Here is a 19,209-nt window from a genome sequence, read left to right on the forward strand (position 1 = left end):
GCGCGTTTCACAAATTTTATCGCAAACAGCCTTTAATTTTTGAGTGGAATGAGATTTCGCATTTGGAGTATCGATAAAAGCTTGTATTGAACATTGACAATAGGCACGAGCATTACATATTATAATGCTTTTTCAATAATTCCCAAGCGGATATATAGTTAATCTTTGTAACTTGTTCGTTTGCTAACGCAGTACTAGCTTCGTGTTTGTCAGATTTGACTTGAGATAATGTAATTTCTGTACTCCTGATAAATCATTCCAACTCATATGTAAGGATTCGAAAATGTCTCGAAAGCTAAGCCATTTTGAGCTCTTCCTAGAATTTAGGAATTTAGGAATGTTTATATACGGTAACTGCATTGAGTTAATCTTCGCCTCATGAACACAGCACAAGAATTAAATTTGACTTACACTATCAAGTTACGAGCGCACAAGGCAATCTGACAGAAAATCCATAATCTCCTCTTAGGAGTCGCTAATAGACAAAAATACATCCTTTGTGAAATGTTCTGTTTGCGGACGTCAGCATCCGTCAGCGCGCAAAGCTTCGCATGGAGTGCCTGGCAGCTGTTCCAGTACGTCTTCAGTGTAGAAATACGATTCTGGATTGCCGCAGCGGTTCTCTTAGCCATGGCCAACTTATTGAAATTAATCAAAATTCGCTTTATCAGGAACTGCATGGTTACTCAGCTGGGCTTTAAGTAGCTCCTTGATAGACTTAGCTTCATACTGTTGCTCTATTTTAACTGAACACTGAGTAGTCCGATTAGGTGCGCAAGAGGCAGAAATATGCGCGGCCGCGCTCGCGCATCAGTACTCCAATGTTAGTAGATATTCAAGGAACAAAGAACGAACACTTGCCATGTCCTTGCGTAGGAGTGACTCGTCTGCCGATTGCCGACGGCGCCTTTCCTTGTATTAGTAAAGTGTATGTTAAATTAATTTACGGCGAAACCGGAGTTAGCAAAAGAGTCGTGTTTGTTGCGAAATCAGATTCACGAGAATAGTGCATGAGCAATGCTCACTGTAGTATAACAATCACAACTATCTTTGTAGGATCACGGCCCTGTATTACATGTATAGTTACTTAACACATAGTCAGCTCGTTTTCGAATTCGGCTTGAAGGACCAAATTTCTTTATGTTGAAAAATTCGCGATTTCCCACAGCTCCGGTTAAATTAGATGCAATCTCGAATATATCGAAAGATAATGACGAGCTCGTAAAATCAAAAACACTTGAATTTTTATTTTCAGATCTATTTTATACAAGATACGACTCGTTTGCTGTATGGGACTGAATGTTTCGAATCGATTTCGGTGTTTTCCGTGATTTACACGCATTTGCTCCACGCACTTGTTAGAATCAATTAGGTTACAGAACTCTTGGAAATGACTATGTATGATCCGATATGAGCGAGTTCAAAGTCCTAAAACTATATATGTACACTTTTGCGATCGCTGTTGCGAATGTAAACGAACGAAGCTTCGAGAAACTGGAACTAAAGTTAATAACATGAAAATAATTGATTCAATGACGTATCGGATCTGTATTTTCACAAATTATTTTGAATAAAACTGATAATAAGATTAAAAACATGAATTTGCAATTGGTATTGTAATAACAATATTGGATTCCGCTGATATTAAACTGAAGAGTGAGAGGAGTGCATAGACTACATTTGTATTTCATAATAAAAGTATCACTTTATGATCCCTTTATTTTTATTTTTATAAATGTACATATATGTGATATTTCAAAGTTACGATAAAGCATTACGAAGTTTGTAACATCATATGGCATTGTTACCGTGGAAAGGACTAAGCCAGTCTTTGCCTGGCGTCCGCAGTTAAAGATTAACATAAGAAGTACGCGGGACCGAAAACTTAGCTTTATATTCGCGCCGTTACTTATGCAAATGCTCGCGAAACTTATTAAAGCTCTCCTGCAGGCGTCAGCATCAGGAAAGCCACTTCGCGCGCCTTATTGCAGGGAGACAAAACTTTGACAGTTACTATTAGAAGACGTATAGAAACGTAGATGACTTTGTAGAACAGTAACAAGATACTGATGTAACTTACGTTTCCCTTTTCATATTTCCGACATTATGAATCTTTGTCGCGTTGTCATAGAAGCAACAAGACGCCAAGTGTTGGTGCTCGAAGAAGAGAAGATCACTTGCAAGAAAGTATTTCCATGCTAGTGGAATCGATTTACGAGTAAACGTACAAGAAATATTCTACGAGAATAACTCGACTTACGTGTAAGCGTACAAGAAATATTCTATGAGAATAACGACAGATAATGACTCTCCTGGTATGTTTTATGTCTTGCATAATATTTTAACGTAGTCGCATCTGCGTGTACATTATCATCAAATAAAATGCATATATTCTCGTATGGGAACTTATGAACGCAAAAGCAAAGTTGTGAAATAAGATCCCTCACATTCGCTCCATGCCACTTGAAACTTTCTAATCAGGCCGCTATATTGATGAGGCGAAGAAGGAACCGACAATATTAACCCATGATAGTCGAGCTCGGTGGCCAAATGGAGTAACTTAATTGTTTCTCCCCACTAACGTGCCTATAATGGCTTAGCCGAAGGCGTATTTTGTCAACTAAAGTTTCTCAGAGATGCAGTTGATGCCCTATATTAGGATAAGGATAGTTTATTCGCAAGAGGTATCAAAGGACAGCCTCGGTCCATTACTTTTCTGATGTAATCGCTTATCGTGTGTAACTGAGCAGATTACCAGATTACCAGTTTATCAGTTTATCAAAGGTGCGAAGCGTCTACCGAGAACTATTAATAATTCCGCACTCGAGAAACAGGATAACATTTCCCTTGACACAAGTAAGTTTACGTTTCTCGCTTTGAAACGCAATAAAGCCACTCAATGATCGTAGAATCACAAGTGTCGGAATCGTCACTTTTGGTCAGCATAAAGTTTAGGGAGCAGGACTGCAATTAGCCAAGTGGTTCGCACTAGTTGGTGTCCGAGCGTTGACACGGAATAGAACGAAGAGAGAAAGGCAAAGGACAGCAAAATGTGTCGCGAACCACGTCGACCTGTGTTCAAATTGGAAACGCGCGAGCAACTTCTAAAATTAATCCTTTCATTTAAATGCGCGGTGGGATGGTCGAGCCGGTAGATAATCGTTGAATCTCGCGTCTAATTTGCGGTCGTATAAAACGATCATATCGCATTTTCCTGTAAAAGTAACATAATAACTTCGCTTTTAATAATTCTTTGAATTGGAAAATAGTTAAGGACGAAAGAATTATTTCACGCGAGCTTAACGAATTCTTGCGCTCGAATGCCACAGGTGCTTATGGGCTCCGCGTCAGGATGTTTCATTGGTGAGATATCGTATCGGAAATTGTGAATAACGATTATTTTTTATGCTACACGACGCGCTAGAATAATTATCAAGAAATCTCCACATTCTACGCGAGTTCCACGTTAAATTCTCTCGCGTATTCACTCAGGCGTCCGGGTTTCATAATGCGCAAATGTAGTTTTGTGCTGGAAACGCAATTCCATTTTCTGCGACAAGAAACGAACAACAGCAGAGCGATGTAAAAAAAAATTGCGTTGTACGAAACGTCGGTGCAAAGTGTCGGTGTCGTTTACGAACGCTTGTACTGTTCGTTCTGAAAATGCTGTTCTTTTGGCTGGATTGAATTAACAATTCTGCAATTGTCGAGATGCTCTAGGCTTGTATTTATTTTTTGAAAGAGACCGCGCATTTCAACGCGTTGTAGATATTTCGATTTTCATAATCTTACTTCAATAATAAAAAAAATAATAATGCGACTAATAATGTGAATTATAAACAAAAAATGATAAAAATCAACACTTGTATAATTGATTCTGGAGATCACTGCAAAAGCCTGCTTGTGCGTATAATTATTCAAAATCATTCAACGATATTTTTTTAGTTACATATCTCACGAGCTTCAAAATCGCGACCTTACACAGAAAAAAAATGATGTACAGTTTTACTTTAGTAATTGAAAATAATTTTATTAATTCAATAACAATATCAATGAAATAAACACCATTTTATTAAAACAACATATTTGTTTTATTAAGATTACTTTCTGCAAATAACATAACGCTGTTAATGTAACATAATTTGTTTTTATTGTGGAAATATATAAATATTAAACTGTGATAAACATTCATGCGAAGTATAATGGAACGTTATTTTGGAAAGAAACTTTCATCCGATAATTTAAAAAAACACATTTTAGGTCTTCAGAAACCGATACAAGTATTCTTTCACGCCGCATTAAATCACTGTCTTCTCTTTCAGTTATGTTACACAAAATTCTTTCCATCTTTTTTCTTCTCTCTTATCCTTTCTCTTCTCTCCTAAGAGTTTTCTACTTCAGTATACATCGAAAAGCCCGCGAAAGGGATGAATATTCTTTGGGAAGGGGAATTTCTCTTTATCGCGCCTTGTTTCTGACTGAAAAGATGTTTTTAACCATCGTACCGTCACTGTCTCAACCAATTTACAGTAAGAGAACGACTTGTATGCTAATACAGTCTCCCGAAAACTACCGAAGAATTTATTTCGGGATTCATCGTATGGGATTCCGCATCGGGAATTGTGCACGAATCCATTTCCTTCCTCAACATCTCGGAAGGTCAGCTCGATGGTTTCCTTCGGAACAATACGGTCTCGAGCGACTTGATAAGTCTTTTTTACGAGGTTGTGGTTGTATTAAATAACGAAATGGCTTTCTGTTTTAGTCGAGACACTTTTCTCGCATTTCTGTATGAAACATTAGCTGGGTTTGTTCCAGGATAATTTTATTACTCATCTCGACAGCAGAATATATCTCGGGGACTTGTGTTTCTGGCTGTTATGCGTTCTAACGACCTCTTTTTGACGGCGGAGAATTTTAATTTAATTTTCTTATACGGGGGGAAACATATGTACTACTCAATTCAATCGTGCGTCCGGGAACATAATCCACCACAATATTGCAACGCAGCGGGCACCACGCATACGATCGATACTGCTGCGTCCGTACCAGCTGACTTGACTGACTAATCCTGAATGCACTCGTATAACATGTAGAAGATACGTGACGTTGTTCGAGTAGGACAATGCAAGGAGAATTCCGGCAAGATTCGCCAAAGCGAAATGTTCCCGAATGTGCGGTGACGTCGGCGACGGTTTAATTGGCGACCCGTATCCTGCGGGCGCCACGAAATCGGGCGCCTCAGAATCAAGGAAAATATCGAATTAGCAACGGATGTGCGCGAACACACAAATCCCATGTACTCACGTTCGCATGGGTCTTACCCACGCCGGTTCCGTCGTCCTACAACGCTGCTCAAACAGGCGAACTATACTAATTATTCGGCGGCATTGTTAGGAACAGCCTGTAAGGTCTCGACACGGTTGGTTCGCGAATACACAGCAATACAACCGGCTAATTCGCGTCATGAATGTTAATCACTCGGGATTAATCCAGAATAACGCTCGACGTTTTCTCCTTTGACTCCCGTTGTTCGGACAAGCTTAAGTACACGGCGATGAGCACCGGTATTATTTCAGCACAATCGTGCGAAACGAGAGAACGAACCTAATTATGTGACAATGAACTAACCGCATATTGCGTTATAAAGTGATCGAGTTATGTTAAATGGAAGATAATCGAAATGAGATTCGTGCGCATGGTGAACAAAATTGAAATGTTCAAATTGTGACTAATAATCATATCGCGACATGAAGGAATAATAACTGAGTTACTCGTGCATTTAGGCAACATACGAGAATAGAGAAAGGATCCCGCATAAAATCATAGGATTTTGGCCCTCGGTGAAATTGGCTGAAATTTTAGTACGTTATAGTTCTTGACTCACTGATCAAAAGTGTTTGTAGGCAACATAAGCACGAAGCCTGAAAATGACTAGTTTTTTTGTTGTAGCCATTTAAAGTTTTATTTTATTAATGCCTCAAAATCAGGTTTCTATAATAAATCAAGAGATTTTAAATAACAATATGCCAACCACTCTCACCACCCCCATTCCTATACACATACGCCCGCGCGAGTTTTTATATTAAAAAGGTGCATAAAAATCGAAGTTTTGTATGTGTGTGTTTGTGTATGCATCAATCGTACATTTATGATTTCAGTTTTTCACCCGTTCTCAGAATTACCCGGAATGAACGATGTGGACATAACGGGCGTTTTATTCCTTTGGGATGCTTGATTTTCGCGAGTCCTCTTACCTCTCACGTTTGAGGTGCTTAATATTTTTTTGTACATGGAGCTTCACACGCGGAAACAAACATTCGGGTCGTGATAATCAAGCACTTTGCACATGAAAGGTAAATGAACTCACGCATTTTAAATGATACGCGTGAGAGGAGTCGTAAAAATCTAACAAAATTTAAATATATAATAAAAATGCGTGCGCGGGCGTATGTGTGTAGGAATGGGGCTGGGAGTGGAGTGGGGATGGGATTGGGAGTAAGGGTGGTGAGAATGGACGGCATATTGTTATCTAAAATCTCTTGATTTATTACAGAAACTTGCTTTTGAGGCATTAATAAAATAAAACTTTAAACGGCTATAACAAAAAACCTAGTCATTTTCAAGCTTTGTGCCTATGGACACTTTTGATCAGTGAGTCAAGAACTATAACATACTAAAATTTCAGCCAATTTCACCAAGGGCCAAAATCCTATGATATTGTGCCGAGTCCTTTGTATTTCAGGCGAATTTTTTTTACGAATAAAAATAAACGGAAATTGTAAAGACACTAAATTTTTTTCTGTGCAGAATTATTACATAAATTCCATTTTTAATTTTTATTTTATTACGAAAAGTATTTAACAAAAAAAAATATACATATATATACACATATACGAAAGGTTTTTTTACAAAAATAATTTAAATGATGCAACTAAATTTAAATTAATTGTGGAACATATAACGAGAATATCAAAAAGTGCGAAGTGTTACATTCTGGAAAGAAAAGTCTCTCTATAAAGCACGACTCAACTAGTTTATTGTACTTTTTTAATTGATTTATTACACCAAATAATAAAAATAATTTTTACTGTAATGTTATGAAATAAGATATATACACAAAATTTGATATTTGAAGAATCGTCCAAGTTTTCTGTAGTATTGATCACCAAGTTTTCTATATCAAACTTATCCTATTCTTCAAGTTAGGCTGAAAGCAACTCAATAAATAGCAATAAATTATAATGGACATTTGAATTTTATGTAGAGGAAAAATCTATCGCGAAAAATGGCGATACGTCGACAGATTTTTCTGCGTCGTCGCGACGGTTTGATAGCCACACGTGTTTTTCAAAAATTAATGGCTGCGCGTCTTATCTTCGAGACTTCCTTCTTTGTCGTAATATTTATCCCTCCTTAGAGTAAACATTAGGCTAGGGAGAAAAATAAAAGAGAAAGGAAGAGAGAGAGAAAGAGAGAAAAAGAAGCGTAAAGAAACGCGCTGGCATCCGGAATTCAGAGTTTCGATTGCTTGTGCCATTTGCTCGAAAGTAACTTTTGTACTTACATTCTGCTATTCTCCGCAGAGAAAATCAAAGAATCACGTACAAAAATCATTGCATCGTAGTTTTTAAAGGCTGAAGCTAAGATGAAACGTAATACTCATTGTTCTCTAAATTTTTTGGAATGAATTATCATTCTAAACAGGGAAATCTCTTTATCAAGACTGGTTTAATTTTCATTCTTTAGAGTGAGATTTCACTTCAAAGACTTTAGTACAACTAATTAAAATTATCTATGTGAGCCATAGCAATTATTAATATATATATATATATTAATAATTACTATAAAAATATATTGTGCGCAAAGAAAAACTGATACTACAAACTAATACAAACAGCTGTACAAACGTTTCGACTTTTTGTTTGAGTCCTCTTTAATGCAATGAGATAATAGATAGAAAGACAATTCCGATCCCTCTTCAACACAGGCAATTTGATAAAAGAGTTTTGATCAAACCGTAAGCATTGTGTAATGTAATATTTGTTATTTTGACGAAGAAAAGTTTTTTGCGAGCAAATAAAGTTTCTCGATGAATAAACAAATATTTCACTATAGTGCAGCAATAAATTGTTTCCGATACTTTCGTGAAATAAAACAATTTTTCGCACGTCATTAATTCTATTTTTGGATATTTGAAAATCGAACATTGATACAGCCGCGACAAATGCAGAATTCATGCAGAATTCGTCGCGTCGTTATTCAATACTAATTCACTGCATGGCGCATCGAACCGGCGCGACTGTAATTAATTCCATTATATAGAGCCGAAACGAGATTACGTCGATATCTCGTGTAAAAGTGCCCGTTCTTCGTGGCCTAAAATCTTATTAGATCCATTAAACGAACGCTCGAGCCCGTTTCTTAGAAGATATTAAACGAGATGAGTAGACGACAACGCGAGCGTGAGGAACACAGACGTGTAATGGGATTTGTGGTTACTCTGGCCAGTTTTGTGGTTGTACATCACCGACACGTTGTACACAACGGACTCGCCTGAACCGCAACAACGAAGCTACTCCTTTGCTCTTCTCAATTATAAATACTGGGTAATTAATCCCGCGTGAGCTCTTAACTGCTCCTGAATAAGAGTGTACACCGAGCGTCGTTTATTTATGCGGATTACCGCAAATGTTAAGAGTCTTATCCACACGATGATCAACCGCAGCAACCATTGTTTCATAATTTCTTTTAAGGCGCCGTTATGCATACGGGAAAAAATAGACGTTTAAGCGCGCGTGCGTCAGGAGCGATTGTTAGGATATGGAATGGACATCCCGAATCCTTTAGATTTCCATAGCTCTGGGGTGAAACCGCTGGGCGGATCGATCGGGACGGGCGGTTGCTTTCTAGATTGCCGCTATTCCGCAGAGAAAATGATTTCCGGCGTCGGAGCACATCGTCGCCTCGCCAGTATGTCAACAAGGACCGGCATTGACGATTTCGCTCAAGAGTAGACAGTGGTAAACCTCAATTTCTTACCGAAGATATAATGTGTTTGCGAAGTATATACATATAAGTACATATTTTCGCTTTGTCAGAAGATCTGACATCATTTTACTCCATCCCTCACAACGTGATGGATCGACATATTATTTTACTCGTATCTACTCGTTATATTAAGAGAAAAATTTTTGACATTTGCAACTATATACTGAGAGAAAGGAAGGATTGAGTTAATTTAACAAGCCATCAATATCTTTAATAAATAATTTGTAGATATATGACAATAAATTATATTGTCGTAATTTGGAATAAACTAATCTGCTGCTATTCCAACCAATTATTAGTAATAGAATTAATTTATGTAAAATCTACCCTACTTTTTGATAGACTTTTATTTATTAGCATTACTGATGGTTTTGATTTCGTAAATTGTGTATTATTTGTTACATTAACGAATAATGAGAAATTATTCGCAAATTGATTCGTAACTGACCGATCCGTTTTCCTATCAAACCATTACATTTGTTATACCTTTTTTTTGTTTCTATAACAAACTCACTTCTCTCAGTGCGTATAATTATTACTATTAATGTGTGTGTTACAACAGTAATAATTATTATGATAACATGTAATAATAGTTACAAATACCAAAATTTTCTTTAGTGTGTCAACAATTTAAGACAAGCCGTGATTCTCGCAAATCACGTTTTTTGTTATAATGGAGATGAATCGCCGAGCGATGGTGAACGTGACGATGACTCGTGTTCGCAAGCATCGCCACTGAAACCACACGCGAGCGATGGGATATTAATTCCTTGTTCGACCGCGTGTATGAAACTACGATGAAACCGTCGTGTCATCGACAGCCGGCAGATTCATTTACCCGGCACATTTCGCATTCAGCGTGAGACTCGGCTGTGAACAAAGCCACCTTCGCAATACCGGCGCGACGAAGGCTTTGTTGTTTTTGCGTGTCTCTTTTTCTCTCTTTCTCCGTTTCCTTTTTTCGATGCAAAATCGAGAACGACCCGAAAACCGAAATCTGCTCGAGCGAATCGCAAATCCTTCGAGAATTTCGCAAGTAACGAGCGCAGGTTCGAATTTTCTCCTTCCAGAACTCCGGAATTTTCACGACGTGAAAAACTTCCAATCTGCTCCGTTGGATAAGTTTGTTTGCTCTAGAAACGAGTCTCTCGCACGAAAGTGATTGGGTACATAATTAATTCGTATTCGCGCGTCTTATCAGTAAACAGCATCGTCCATCTGCGACACGTTGCAACCGACGAGACGTTAGAACCTTCCATTTACGAATGAATGTCAGTCGGTTGTTTTCAAAGCAATCAATTCAATTTTGAAAAATAAATTCCGTTAAATTGATAAATTTATCTTTCAAAGGTGACAAGATATATGTCGTGATAGAATAAAAAAATGTGATAAAATAAAAGATAATTATTTTTCTCTGTTGATGTGTTAATCCTTCATCTGCAATCTGATCTTTTTCGTACAAGCGAATTCTCACTCTCAAATTTCTTCCTAATTTTTGCACAAATTTCAATTTTTATCAAATAAATGTTTTAATATTTAAGCAAAAACTATTTGATAATGTAATAGAGTTGAAAGTCTCCTAAAAACGTTGTTAAAAAATAACCTTGAATTTTTCCACATTTTTTTGAACAGTAAAGACTTTGGGTTGAACGAAAAAGATGCAGATTGCGAACGGAGGGAGTAAAAATATGATTGCAGACGTAGGGTTAAATTTGATAAGAGTGCGAAATGTTCGCTCGTCCGTCTCCTTACTTCCGGCGATCCGCGTCAAGGAAGCAACGGCGGTAATGGGCAATAACTCGTCAGTTTTATTTCGTCGCGGAAAGTGCAAACGCTCGTTTCCCGCAAGCGCAAACTCAACTTTATTCACGCGAATCTGATGTCCACCTTATGTACTGCTCGTGCTCCGCCTATCGCACTTCTCTTCAATTTTCATTTACTGCACATAGAAAAATACATACTATATAGTATAGCAAGTAATAATTACTTATTTCAAGTATTTCGAAAGTTCATATATCCACAAATTTATCATAAGTTCATCACAAGCCTCAAATTTATTCAAAATATATTCTGAATCTTATTAGTAAGTTATACACTTCTCAATCAAGATTAAATTAAAACAAATTTGATGACTTATTGTATAAAGTCTTCGATCAGTTTCATAAAAAATTTATTTTCTTCAAAACAAAATAAATTCTTGTTTTGAAGTATAGTGAGTTTTTCTAAAATTTGTAATAAGTGTACTTTAATATTATTATCACAAAATATATTTTTTCTCAAAAATAACCGCTACTTAAAAGGAAGAAAATTGTGTAATCACTTTTCTTAATAATAGACAGGTATTTTTCTGTGTATACTCATGGCGAGAAATTATCGTTGAAAACGGGAAAACGGTATCGCCTGACGGCCGCGCAGATCAACGGCATTAATTAATTAACCTTAAGAGACGTTTGAGAGGCATCTATTTGATCGCTCAGTGACAAACGCGCCATTCTAGATGGTACTTAATTTTTCGTATAATTGCGTTCGATTTGTCCTGTATATGATTTGTGTATCCGTGCACACACGGAGAGAATTTTCTTTTAAAATTTGAAAATTTCTTTTAAAATTTCTTTTAAAATTTACCCTGAAAATATAATAGTTGTGGTACAATACAATATTTTAAAGATTTTTACCACGCACTTCAGTAAAATTAATCAAACTTATTTTATACTTTATTAGTTTATTGTAGTTTTATTAATGAATGAGAGATTTACATTAAAATTGTTCAAAATACAATGTTGTCGACTATCAGGGTAAACTCTAGGAAAAACTTCTTTCCGTGCATGATTAGAGATTTATTTCTTATTTCTGCACTAGACTGCACTAGAATTTTCTTTTTCGCTTTTGCCAGATATCAAAGATAGGTATATCTGTTTCACTTTAAGTTCTAAAGTGTACACTAGCGCAGCTGTAGAAAACAAACCTAGTAATAGAAACAATATTAAAACCTTATTTAATAAAAATTAAAATTTGTGCAAATATGAAGAAGAAATTTGAGAGCGAAATTCGCTTGTACAATCTTATCTCTTATTTTACGATTTTACGTTGCACGCGTGCACAAGTGTGCTTGACGAACAGAAGTTTTGTGTCACGGTGCACGGACATACAACATGCTATACCTCATCTTTATGGCACTCCTCTACATTACACTCTACATTACAACGAGATAATGGAACAAAGATTAATTCCTTCTGTATTATGAGAATTATTAATTCGAGCTTAATGCGCGAGTACGCTTCGTGAATTTATCACGCGATATACAATCACGGCTTTCACGGCCTAAAGAGAAATCCGTTTTACAAAATGGATTACAAATATAATCCGACAGAATGAGATAGTCGTGTTTGAAGAAAAAAAGATACGATGCAGCTCGCAAAGACGCGACATGGTGACGATAATTCGTCGACGCTTGGGAAACAATGATCTGGGTGAATAACAATCGGACGCTAATAAATCATCCTTTGGTAGAAGAGCGCGCTGACGCTCATCGGAACCATCGTGATAAACGACGGAGTCTCGTACGTCGATACTTTATCGCCAATTAAACAGAATTGCTGCGAATACCGGGCTTTCGTTTCGCGAAACGGGCGACCGACGATAATGGCGCGTCATCGATGTTATTTTAAGTGCATTTAAACTAAAAGATATAATGCAGCGTAGCAATTTGCAGTAAATCATTCATCATTAAACGCCATTATTACGGCGTTCATTAATTGAACATGATCGTCATTAGAATGATTTTTGAAAGGCGGCATTTTATTTGAACATTAAACCGTACATTGAAAAAATTTTCTGGTTAAAAATCGAAATGAATCAGAAGATTCTAAGTATATTAATTAGAATTCTGATTATCTTTCTCTCTCTTTCAACTAGAATTGTAATAGATTCAACCAAAAAATTTTGATTTACTTATTTTCAACCACATTGAAAAAAATTACAAAATTTGAACATATATTTATTTGCATAGTATCAAGTAAAATTTACTTATAGCAAATAAATATTTACTTAATATAAAAGATATAGTTAAATTAAATTAATTGATTCTTGTATCGAATATAAATATAGGTATCTTTATATTTAATAAGTATTTAGTTGGTACTATTAAAACAAATGATTTATTAAAATTTAATATATTTTTTTGTGCAGCATTCCAATTAATGCAATCAGATTCTTTTTCCAATGGCTATTATTATTTTCTCCCTCCCTCCCATCTTTTTCCCTGATCTACTACTATTTCACCCGTGCTCGAAGATGCGGAAATATCCGTTTCCCCTGTTATCGATATCCCTGTTGCTGGGATCCCAGTACTATTCGGTGTATCGAAAACCGCCCGCTGATAATAAAAATAATATAAAAAGAGAAGGGGGAAAAAGAAAGCGGATGCTCCAGAGATCGGAATGTGCCATCTCCGTGCTAAAATTATATCGGATGTGGGAAGAAGAATCGGAATCCGTTGAGATTACGTTGGGTTATCAAAACAAGTGAGATTTTGTGCCGTGGGAATAACATCCCCGGGAAATACTAAATGTTTTAGTATAAAAAGTCTCTGGAACACATAGAACTATAACAACATGAAATTGTAACGACAGAAAACTTCATCGATTTCTAATTCGAGGGAGAAAAATTCAGAGGGAGAATCTTGATCGAATTGATTATGTGTGTCTTCATCCGGATTTCCGGATTTTTACGATTTCCACCGCTCTCAGGATCGCTGTGAAGTTGTTATTGTTTTGCGATTTGCACGACGAGTACGCGCGCGCGCGTCATTAGGTATTCCTGAATGGCGTCCTAATTCACCGGAAGTTTCTTTTAGGAATTCCTCGTCCCACGAAGAATTTAAAATTAGGAAAGGAAAAACTTCCGTGCGTCGCTCATTTACGAGGTAAGAATTTCTTCCATCTCTCAAGGCGCCCGTTAACTCCTTCAAATTCTAATTTGGCCCATTGGCCTACTTGAGGTAGCAACTAACTCAGCTAAATCGAGGACACTGACTCGCAAAATTGAAATTAATGATTTCCTTCTCTCAGTGCTCGCGACACCTCCGCCTGGATAAATATACGTGGTTGTCCAGTGTCGACAAGCCATTACCTGCACGAAAACACGTGCAAAATTAACTTTCTCACAATGTACTGATTGTGAAATATTTTTGTAATACCAATGACGAGATCGTCTTCTTTAATCGCAGTGATTCTTTTTTTAACTTTTCGCCGGCAATAATTAATTTTAATTCTTTTGTCAGCAAAAAGATCTTCAAGAAACAAGGCAAATTCCGAATTATATAAAAATTTAAAACATTCTGTTCTGCACAGAGAAAACGGCTATGATTGCTACGATCAAAAGTCGTCCATCAATACATTTTTTGCTTATAAGAATTATAGTACGAGTGTGATAATCATAAAATATCTTAACGGCTAAGCGGCTGTTAAGATATGTCCATCTTACGGTTATCATAACCAAATATAATGATGGGTGAAAAGTATTATTATTTTTGGTTGTGATAGCATTTTTTCCGTGTATTATATTTGTCAAAACATTGACAACGACTTTTACCATCATAGAAGTCAGATTGTATTTTACTTATTTTTTATAGGTTTAAATTTATTTACTAATTAAATCTATAAAAAAAAGATTACATCTCAGAGTTCGACAGTGTTAAGACCCATTTGATATCTCTGTTATTACTTTCTGTACTCAATTTATATTTTTTAATTATTTTTTACTACGAATAATCAGCAGAATATGAAGGAGATATTCAACGTTATTACTTTAAATTTCACTGGGCCAACCTATTGTAAATTTGAGAGGAAGCTTACGGCATTATAGATGTCATACGATTATGTGACTTCTGGAATAGATGAACTACAAGTTCCGATGGGAAGCCGATTGAATCTAGGCCGTTTTATGCCATAATTATTATTTCCAATATGCGAGTACACATGCGCTTTCTTAATGTATTGAACATCTTGCGTAATTACCGGTAACATTTAAATTTATTGTTTAACATTGAGAAGGACCCGATAGACGTCGAAACGTCTGTACGTTTTGATATTGCTTACAATAATATTGTTACTCATATGTTTATCCTGAATTGGTTCTTAGCCCTATATTATTGTATCGTTTAATTTTTTAATTATTGGAACCGTTATTATTTATGGAATTTTTTATTTACTAAAACTATCATTTTCAAAATATCGATGGTGCCTTAAAGGCTTGAGTGGCCTGTTAGCGGGTTAAGAAATCGATGTTAATGCGACAAACGCAGACGAATAATTCCTATACATAAATGAATAATTGACTTATTTTTACACTATCCCTTGAACAAAGTAACAAAATTGGGAGTCAGGAAGCTTACGACGGGAAATTAACAGATGTGTAGACCGGAAATGACTGTCCGTACGTTACCGTTAGAAACGGCCGAGTTCGCGAAAACGATTTTGTTAAAGGAAATTAGTGTGCCGCCAAGAGAAATTATGGCTCGCACGGCGGCAATGTCGGAATCCGACATTCCGATTCGATGTCCGATACGAGAGTAACTTTGTCACCCGCGTGCGGTTACCGAAGTTGAAAACTCGTGTCACTCGATTAGCCAGAAATTTCCAGCGTAAGACACCATCATATAATTCAAAGAGGATCGATTAGTTTAATTAGATATGTATGGGTATCATGGACGTAGTTATCGGACATTACGAATGCTAACTTGATACGCTCTCCGATAATGAACATCAAACCCGTATGCATATCGAACTAATGTCAATAAATTTTGATGCGAATTGTAATATAGTTCGTTTTGATTAAAAATGCAGACGGAATAAATCAGACATTCAAGTAGAATCGGATGCTAAAATATGCGGTGAAGGCGCGAATCGACGCGGATGAAGATTAATGCAAAAATCAGTGATAAATTTCATGCGACAGCGATCATCGAAATTCCAGACTGTTGTTCCCAAGACGCACACAATCAGCGTGGTTTTTACGACCGTTGTCGTTTTGCATCATCTTAAATGGACGCGGGAAGAATAAAACAAGCCTACAGGTGCAATCTCCTGGGATTCGCGCGTTTCAACGATTCTTCCACTCTCCTTCATCATCTGGATCAGGCGGTCTTAAATGTGTCTCGCGTCGACAAATATTACTCGTGAATGTGCAAGAGATGTCATTACACTGAAATGGAAAATCGTAGGAAATGTAACAGATGGAAGGGATAATATAGAAAAATTATTTTATTGACAAAGATATATACGAAAATCAGATATTAACTTTCTTTTTTATATGTTTTATTTTACGTACAACTGTTCTGAAAATCGAGGAGGTGATTTCTCAGGTAAAAATAAGTAGAAAGAAATTTCTTTCATATTGAGCTTTATTTTTGAGAAAAAAATCGAGTTTGAATATCGTCTTTAATAAAAATTATCTCCTTCATACAAATCGAAAAAGCGAAGAATTTGAACATATATTACCACTCGTTTATGCGTCTTTAACTCACTTAACAAAAATTTGTCTGCATTATGAAGGGCAATATTTTCAACTATTTTTTAATTAATAAAATTAATACGTTATTGAAATTTATTACATTAATTTTAACTAAATTTAGACATGGAAATAATCAGATGAATAGTCAGATGGATGAATCAAGCAGGTTGTGGCTCAAGTGCACGCGTACTTAACGAATATTCAAACTTGATTTTTTTTTAAAACAGAGCTCTGTATGAAAAAATTTTAAATTCTATATTTTTGACTGACTTTTACATAAGCAATCTCCTGCTTTCAAATTGTAGCACGATTTCCGGAATATCTTGCATATATAAAATATATATATATATATACTTGTATAAAAAAAAGTTCTCCCGATGTATGTTTTTTAAATATTGTGCTCCCGTAATAATGGCGTTAAATTATCGATATATAGAGTTTCATAAGGATGTATGCATTTCGCGGATCTTCATTTCGCTTCCGATAAAATATGATACGTGTTTGGGCAAGCTTTAATTAACACGATCGTTCTTCACGATACCGGAGATACCGGGACCATATGAACACGCTCGTAGTAGCACGCTCGTCTATTCTGTTGGCCGGGATTCATCGACAACGGAACCACACGGTGTTCCGGTCAAAATTCCTGGAGCACACGATAATAACGAAACGGTTAACGTCCACGTCAACATGCGCATTGTGCGTCACATCATAATTCATGTTTGGATTTCCAGTAATTAATGCGGGGTTCATAGCCTCCGGTATGTCGCATAAGTCGAGTGCCAACATCGAAAAAAAAGATCGAGATAATCTCGAAATCGCTGCGTCAAGAATAATCCCGATATTTAAAAAATACGCTCGGATGAATAAATAAAAATCTGTATTTTTAGAATATTTTACATTGCAAAGATTTTATCATCATAAAAATAATAGAAAGGAGTGAAATTTCCCTAAGTATTATATTATCACAAAAGTATTTTCGTTTTTAATTCTTTTTAAAAAACGCGCATTGTTTCACGCAGAAATGCACTCGTTTATTTGAACATCTGCGATTTGAATGCTTATGGAATAGAGATAACGAGACTACATGATAACCCTATGCGAAGGAAGTTGAGTTATGCTTGCGATATCAGGTCATCAAATATATTCATGCACGCGTTTCATAGGAGACAGCTACTTGAGAAGACAATCGATTGTGGCGTTTATGTTGCAAAGTAGCGGAGAGCCGATCGTTGTCGCCGACGCGTCTTGAACCGACGAGCTACAAACGGTTATTCTCCAAGGACATGCTATCGTTGCTCACTACAAGCTGGAGAACTCTGCATATCATTGACATAATCCGCTATAGCTCCGTATGAAACGATCGGAAGCAATTGTGAAACGAGAAATCCGGAACATTTAAGGGATTTCGTGAAGATCACGAAGAAATTTTACAACAGAAAAGGACTGGACTGGAAGAAGTCTATCGACTTTACGATCGCTTTGCGTAATCAGATAGAAGTATCTTGAGAAAACGTAATTCATCAAACGATTCCTAAGGGAAGCGTCGTTGGGACTAAGTTTCAAAGTAATCCTCTTGACTTTTATTACGGCGAGGAAGGTAGAGCGTCTTCCAATCAGCAGTCGAGCGGAATCCGCAACCCGGAAACTCACGTTCCAGAGTTCTCTTGCAAGTAATCACAATTACGAAGCTTGGTTAAGTATTAAATAGATTTTACAGGTTTATAGCGCGAGTGATAAAATGGCGTAGACTACGAAAGATCGGGAAAGTTTCGTTTTTCTTTGTCGTAGAAAAACAAGAGGGATGTATATGCTCGATAGAATAATATCAGGTTTCGATAGACGTTTACATTATCAACGAATAGAAATCGTTTCTTGTTTGTATTTACGAAGAACTTTAATTGATATCGTAATATAATGAATATTGCTTCCTTGGAATTCTTATTCGAAAGAAAGATATATAATAGAGACGCGCGCGAATAGAAATAATTAAAGAAATCTCCAAACTGTACTTACGATTTAAAAAACGCCATTCTCAATCACGAGTCTCCACCAAATCCTCCACATTCGAATAAGCCGATACTGTTGCGAATGCTTACTCCATTCACGTAGTATGACCTGCATCCGTTTCAGAAGTCGCGCTCTCGATCTCTCGAGCAGGATGAAGAGAGCCGCTCGCGATTTCGAACGCCGTCAATAATCGCATATTCGTCCTATTGGAGTACAAGGATCCCGCGAGGTCCTTACCTCTCAGCAAGAGCGAACACGAGCAGGCAGTCGGATAGGACAGGAAGACAGTAACTGGACGATCCTGCTGGCTGCCTCGAGAGAAGCTCGCCCGGGCGGCATGGCTCCCACCTCTTCACCTCAATCCTCCTGGCCGCTGTTGCCCGGCGAAGGATGTCCCACCGTTCGTCACTAATTCCCGGGTAACTCGTATCGCCGCTCTCCGTACCGTCGGCAATTCGCACCTCCTGCGTCGCTCTTTTGTGGCCGCGCACCCCGCGTACGTCAGCAACGCGAGTAACGCCTGTTAGCAACAACCTACTCTCCCGCGCGCAGCAGGAAGTCAGGCCGCGTCTCTCGCGAGAGCGACCTTACCGGGTGTCGTCGCACCACGTCGCGTCGCGCTGGCTCTCATCGGAG

The 19,209-nt window shown here is 37.1% G+C and overlaps 1 protein-coding gene across 3 annotated transcripts in view; it reads right to left on the reverse strand.

Annotated features, from left to right (window-relative positions):
- LOC108768788 (inactive dipeptidyl peptidase 10) overlaps nt 1-19,203 on the reverse strand; it is an 80,807-nt gene extending 61,604 nt beyond the window's left edge. For 2 of the 3 annotated variants that reach the window (XM_018519357.1, XM_018519354.1), the window contains exon 1: nt 18,580-19,203. The gene's annotated coding sequence lies outside the window, so the exon portion shown is untranslated. The remainder of the gene's footprint in view (nt 1-18,579) is intronic. The other variant, XM_018519355.1, reaches the window with a different exon arrangement.
- Nucleotides 19,204-19,209: the final 6 nt, after the last annotated feature.

The sequence above is a fragment of the Trachymyrmex cornetzi genome, unplaced genomic scaffold (assembly GCF_001594075.2).
Source record: "Trachymyrmex cornetzi isolate Tcor2-1 unplaced genomic scaffold, Tcor1.1 scaffold83, whole genome shotgun sequence".
NCBI lineage: Eukaryota > Metazoa > Arthropoda > Insecta > Hymenoptera > Formicidae > Trachymyrmex > Trachymyrmex cornetzi.